This window comes from Glycine max, chromosome 5 (genome assembly GCF_000004515.6).
Source record: "Glycine max cultivar Williams 82 chromosome 5, Glycine_max_v4.0, whole genome shotgun sequence".
NCBI classification, from domain to species: Eukaryota; Viridiplantae; Streptophyta; class Magnoliopsida; order Fabales; family Fabaceae; genus Glycine; species Glycine max.
The window spans coordinates 33,205,108-33,212,438 of record NC_038241.2 but is presented as its reverse complement, the minus strand read 5'-3'; the positions used below and the strand labels follow the sequence as shown (position 1 = coordinate 33,212,438).

Sequence of the window (7,331 nt, the reverse complement as noted above, 5' to 3'; positions counted from 1 at the left end):
TTTTAAATCTTTAAAATATTTTAGTATATTATTATAAATGTATGGATTAATTAGTATGAGATTATTTTAATTAACTTATCTAATAATTTTAAATTTAATTTTTAAGTACGTAATTATGTTAAATAATTGAAAAAATATGCATGCTTAACAAAAATAGAATGAGATTCTTTTATAAAATGTAAGCTTTTGCGATGTTGGAGATATTTCTTCTTGTGATTTTATGAAGATGCCTTTTATTTTGGTCAAATTTTGAAAGTTTAATTCTCTTTTTCGCTAAGTAGTTCATTCATTTAGTGGCCTTAGAAAACATATTAATTAATTTTTGTTAAGATAATTTTGTGTAAATAGTCAAATTCCTCTATGAAAGAGTGATACAATATTAAATTAGTCCTTAAAAGATAAAAAATATAAATTTAATTTCTAAATTTACAAAAAATATGATAAATTAATCTTATTAAATTTGTAAAATTATTTTATCATTAAATTATAATATTCAAAGATTAATTTAATATTAAATTATATTTTTTAATGATTAATTTAATATTAAATTATAAAGTTTAGAGATTAATTTATCCTTAAGTTATCTAGAGAACTAATTTGACACAATTTTTATATATTTAAAATCTAAAATTGATTTTCTTTTTTATCTTTCAAGACTAAGTTGATAGGCATCATAATGATGGATGAATTTGATTATTTATCATCTAATAATAATAATCATATTTTATTGTATTACTCCCGCTTTGAAAAAATGTTGAATATGACAGTAACATGAATCAAAATTACTTTTTGCTGCATTATTTCTGCTCCTTTTCTTTGGATTAGAAAAAGGAAACCATCATCTACTGCTACTTTTTTTATTTATTTAAGTTATGCTATGACTGCTTTACAACAAACGATTTGCTTCCCGACAGAAACAGAGGAAATGGTTGTGTTGATGAAGGAAAGTAACAACAACGACGGCAAACAGTAATACCTATATACCAACCACCATTTCTTTGACTACAACACCCCCCCAAAAAAATGTCGAGAAATTGTAGTTGAGATTCTGATAGAAATCATACAAAAGTATTTGTTTTTATATTTATATTTTTTAATAAATCGTTTTCAAGTTTTTATCCACATAGATACATTTTTTTTAAATTGATTCTAATTTCCAAATTTTACTGTTCAACTATACATTTTATAGCTACATGCACCTTAATTTATTACTCGCGTTTTAACTTTTAATTGAAATAACTGTGTTTTCTTCTTTCACTGTCCTTTCTTTTTGAAAAGCAGATAAATAAATAATATTTTAATGATAAACTAACTTGGAAAAAATATTTCCTTTGGACTCATTTATATAAGAAAAACAACTAATTTTATTTTAATTAAAAAAAAATTAGTTAACATCATTTAATTTTACTAATATTAAGTAAAAAATAAAATTATTTTTAAGATCTCTTTCATTAAAATTTAATAACACGAATAAAAAAAGTCATTGAAAATATAATTAAAATTAAATCAATGATATTTTGGTTATTTTTCAATCAAACTGGTCTGTCTGATTTAATTTTAATAATTATAACTTATTTATATTAAGTTATTTAAAAATATCTTAACAAATTTGATCAACTTCAACTTCGTTAAATTTAATAAACTAGAATTTCATTTGATGTTGAATCTAACTTAATTTGTCCTTTGGCAACTCCTAATTGTTTTCTCATAAAAGATATCTTTCTTTTTCTCTTATTGTACTGCCATAAAAGATATCTTAAAACTGGATAGCAGAAGTTGTTTTAGGTTTCTAAATTATCATCAACGACTAATTTGGACATTTAGATACTTATCAGAAAACAATTGTGTATTTGTGTTATTTGACTACAACCCCACCAAACATATTGTATGATATTAATGGTTGGATTTTGATGAATAAAAATGCACCCATGCCATGTCTCCATCAGGATTGATGCCATATAACGGGTGGCAAAGAAGTAGATGTATAATGGCCCACCCTGGCTTGAATTGAGGTCGAGCCTTTGCATCCGTCTATGTTTCATCACAAAAGCTGAAGAAGATAGGACAATGATGTGATAGGGTACAAGGTGGAAAAACAGGGATAGGAGATAGATTACCTATTGACATACACATATTATCATTTTCAATATTCAATAAAAGGGCCCCTTAGGGCTTTTGGGGTTAGTGTGGTGTGTCCATGTCAAGGTAAAGCTATAATGACAACATTTACAATTTTATTTTACCTATGGGCTCCTCCATGTAGCATATTCTGAATTCATCTTGAGGATATTCCACAGCAAGGGAGCTGGTCAGTGTTTGAAAATTTCAACCTCAAAGAAATATGGGTGACTTTAGGATTATAACTACAAAAAATGTTCATTATATTAAAAATAAAAGTATAATAAAGAAAAAATCTTTTATATTCAGTTGTCTAAAATCACGCTGATGTTCATAAAACTCATAAAAAAAATATATATTGCAAAGTAAATGAGGGATATTAATTCAACTATTAGAAATGAATTGATGTAAAAAAGTCAGATTTAATTTTTCTAGTATTTTTTCATTATCAAAAATATTATTAAAAGCTTGAATAAATGCAGTTTTTTCTTACTAATTTTTAAGAACTTTTTAAGAAAAAAATTCCAAGAACGACAAGGGAACCTTGACTTGGGAATTTTTGAGTCTTGTCTTCATACGAGCGTGTAGCTGGCGTGGATCGTTTGGAAATTGACTTGAGAGTTAAGACTTACGACACGAAGAACATAGATACTGATAGAAGAATCAATTGATTGCACACAAACTATTAATATACTGAAATTAAAGTTAAATTATTTGAATACAAGTTTAATTTTTGACGAAAATAACTTAATCATATTTTACTTACCTCCTTGCTAGACTTTGAATAAATTAGGATCTTTGTTTCCTTTTTCCTAATACAAGAGATGAATTGCTAATAACATAAGAATTTATTTATAAATTACAAAAATTGTAAATTTCAATTCTTATTTATTCAAGTTAACTTATGCGTTGGAGATTATTGTTTTTTTCCACTGGAGTAGTACTTTTTAAATTAATTTAAGTTAAGTTAGGTGCATTCATTCATTTTCTAATCCTAAGTCTACATCAATGAAGTTAATGATGAATGTACCTTGAAACATACCGTCAGATGAAGATGAAGGAAAACACAAAATATTGTATAATAATGATGAAAATGCACTATTATATGATAAATATATGATGAAGATATTTTAAAATTAGGGTTTAAAGAATAATAAAGATAAGATGAAAATAAAATTTTAAATAGGATTTAAAGAATACTAATGATAAGATGAAAACATGACTAACAAATATAGGTATAAGATAAACATTTATCATCTTTTTTTTTTCATCAATCATGTTAATTCTTAAGTGATATTTTATTGTAAAAAAATAATATATATATATCTCTGAAACTATAAACCATAGTTTTAGAGATGCATTTTCATAATAGGTATATGTAATTGCATAAATGTATTTTTAGAAAGCAAATGGGACGTGCTTCTTTAAGAAAAATGATATAATGGGCAAGTGAGGGATAGAAAGGGGATACAGGGGTGTACAAAATTGTTGGTGTAAATATCAAGTACCAAACACTATTATTACTTCCCAGAGTCCAATGTATTTTCATTTGTCAGTTTCAACCTTCAAGCCTGTTGTTGTTTGGGACGAATCTATATTTTTTTTTTAAAAAAACTCACTTTAGCAATCATTTGTTCGACATTTATTATCCAAAACAATTTTCAATGAGACAAAGGAGGGCATTACTATTCACACCTCCAAATGATGAAAATACTACTAAGACACTCCCATATCATACTGAAAACAAATTTCCCTGTATCTACCAAGAGTCAGTGAAAACTTGTTTTCATTGACTACATTGACTAAAAATTAAAATTAAAATTATTGAAAATGTTAGAAATGATTCCTAAAAGAAAAGAACTTACAGTTCGAAAAATGAAAAAAAATGTTATATTGCAGAAACAAAAATCATATTTAAAATAAATTAAATTCATTGAGTAAAGTCATCTTTGGACATAAAGATACATAAATAAATAAATAAAACTAAGGAGAAAAGTCACGTGAAGAGAATTTTCTACAGGTGGTAAGTGCTTCCAATTTGTAACCTTTACTCTAAAGTGTATCCTTGATTTGTAATCTGGTAATCGGCATGTTGAATTTGATTCGTCCTTAATTAGTTAACCTTTTAACTGTCCATTTGCTTAGTTAGGAATTTGAAATGGCTAATACATTTGACTTTGTCAAACCAATACATGCATCCACGAATCATATATCATCTATATATTACATTGGTCAGATCGCTCTTGTCAACCGATATCATCATCTGATTCTGATATAATAATAAAATGTCAAACTTCAGAAAATAATACTTAAAAACTTTGGTATTCAATACCTCACAAAGCCGGGTTGCAGTTTCCTTAATTTGAAAAGTTTGATGACAAGTCAACATGTGATAAAAGTATTTATTTAGATCAACATCATCATTACTTCATTAGAAACATAAGTGTAATTCAATCCTCTAATCTTCAAAGAAGTGTGTAGTGAAAGTTCAGATACAGCTTTGAAATATTTGCATATCTATTGAAATGTGTGAATTTCGGTGTGTACATACACAACAAAACAAAACAAAACAGAAATATATAATCAAACTTCTAATTAATTAAGCTTTCGAAGTGACCAGGGTTGAAGGTTCATAACGAAGACCAGGATTGGAACAAGAAACGGAGCTTGTCAAATTCAGCTAGCCGCTATTGAAAAAAATGAAAAAGTCAAACGATAAAGTGAACATTAAAAAAGAACCACGTCATGTACAACAATCACTCATATTGTATACCTACCCTTGTTTCATTTGAATCATTTCTCATCTTCTTGTGCTTCTTCTATGGCTAACTTGCTTATGGATAATGATAATAATGTTCATATGAGGTTCTTATTCCTTATATCAATATTCTTCTTCTTAACAGCATCCATTAGTGCTGAAGATAACACCACCAAGCATATAGAGTGTAGCAAGCCATACAACTGCGGACAAATTTCCATATTCTACTCTTTCTGGGGAGGGAACAGACCCAGTTAATGTGCCAGCAACAAGCAATATAAGCTCAACTGCGAAGGTAATCAAAACACCACCATTCAACTTGGCTCACAAAGAGAAACTTAACCAGTATATAGTACTAATTTTATGGATCAAATTGATGTTTTCCTGGTCTCAAGAACCAAATTGATATTTTATTGAACAAGAGTTAATATTTGTGTGCTTGAACCCATTAGGGTCAGCCTACTCATGAAAAATTTATTAAATTTATTAGGTGGTTCGAGGAATTAGACTAATCTTTATATAACATGTAATCAAGTATTATTAATTACTTCTATAACTTGAATACATATCACAAGAATGAACATTGCTATAGAGACTGCTAGTGCACATGTGTATCTCCAGGCCCTTGAAATCATCCACAGAGACGTGAAAACGAATAACATTCTCCTCGACAATCACTTTAGTGTGAAAGTAGCGGATTTTGGCCTCTCGCCTCTTTTCCCAACGCACGCCACACACGTTTCCACTGTGCCACAAGGGACTCCAGGTTATGTGGATCCTGAAAGTACAATGAGTATTACCAACTCACTGATAAGAGTGATGTGTGTAGCTTTGGAGTTGTGCTGATTGAGCTTATATCATCAATGCCTGCGGTCGATATCTCGAGACGTAGGCATGAGATAAACTTGTCCAACATGGCCATTAAGAAGATACAAAGTGGGGCATTGCATGAGATTGTGGACACTACTCTAGGGTTTGAGACGGATTTCAAGGTGAGGAAAATGATCAGCGATGTGGCTGAGTTGGCGTTTCAGTGCTTGCAGAGTTCTAAAGATGTGAGGCCCTCTATGGCAGAAGTGTTGGATATGTTAGAGGATATTAGAAGTGATGGGAGTTATAAGAGCAAGCATGAGGTGCAGGAGGATATATCAGAAGATGATGATGCTTTGCTCAAGAATGTGCCTCCTCCACCTTCACCTCATTCACATTTGGTGACTATTTCTAATTCTACACCACCAAATGGTAGCCAATGATTTAGTGTGTTTGAAAAACAGTTAAATCTAACGTCAACGGACTTTCAGATGAACTTATGAAAAGTACAATATAATTGCTTTGACATTTTTGCTCTAGAAAGTATGATTTTCCCGTTCAACATGGGTCCAACGCATCTCCAAACATACCCTTAAATTACTGGGTGTACATAGAATGATAGAGCTGACTTGGTTATGACATCTAAATTGTTTTTTTTTTTACTGTGAATCCTTTTATGTAAGTCCATAACATTAGTAACAACACGGACACATTAATTTATGGTTAAGAAAGCCATTTGGTTAGCGATGACGACGTGTTTTGACATCACAATGGATAAAAAAGGATATATATATATATATATATATATATATATGTACGATGTATATTCTTCTTTGTTTTAGGAAGTTTTTGGAAAAAATCTCATCAAGATTATGTCTAGCTTCATTTATGGCTATCATGTATTGATATATAGAGATTCAAAACCTTTGAATTGATGTATTTTGATCCTGCCAAAGTTGATTCAATACATGATGTTTTAGGAAGTTGATTCAATACAGAATAGATCAATAGAGCTTAAGAGAGTTGCATTTATGGCTATCATGTATTGATATATAGAGATTCAAAACCTTTGAATTGATGTATTTTGATCCTGCCAGTTGATTCAACTCTCGTAAGCTCTATTGATCTATTCTGTATTGAACTAACAAGAACAGATCCAAAGTTGCAGTTTAATAATTAACTGATCCAGTCTAATTCCGGCAACGCGTACAAACTTTAATGGAATGTAGGAACGATAAAGGTATGCAAATCACTACTCTGATTATAACAAACAGCACCTGTCAGGTTTAGCGTGAAAGCTTACATCTTTTTTTTTTTTTACAGATGAAAGCTTATATCGAATGATAAGAATTTAAAAACTATATTTTCCTGAGTTCTATCTCTCCTGTCTTTGTTTGATGATGGAAAACTTGCATTGCTCAACTCTTAATAAAGTTGATTTATCTCTTTTTCTTAATTTGTTTTCTTCTATTTATCCTTGCTCTGGCATCATATTCTGTCCACTTTACCAAATCTTCAAAGAGATTCTTAGATACTTAAAATATGATACATTTTAAAATGAGGTAAATTTTATTGTCAAATATGATAAAATAACTTGAAGAAACAGATTCAGTTTGTGGATTAGATACTATATATATTTTGATTG

At 29.2% G+C, this 7,331-nt stretch overlaps 1 pseudogene; it reads left to right on the top strand.

The window, feature by feature from the left end:
- The first annotated feature begins 4,901 nt into the window (after positions 1-4,901).
- On the top strand, positions 4,902-6,429 carry LOC113001636 (LEAF RUST 10 DISEASE-RESISTANCE LOCUS RECEPTOR-LIKE PROTEIN KINASE-like 1.3; annotated as a pseudogene).
- The last annotated feature ends 902 nt before the right edge of the window (positions 6,430-7,331 follow it).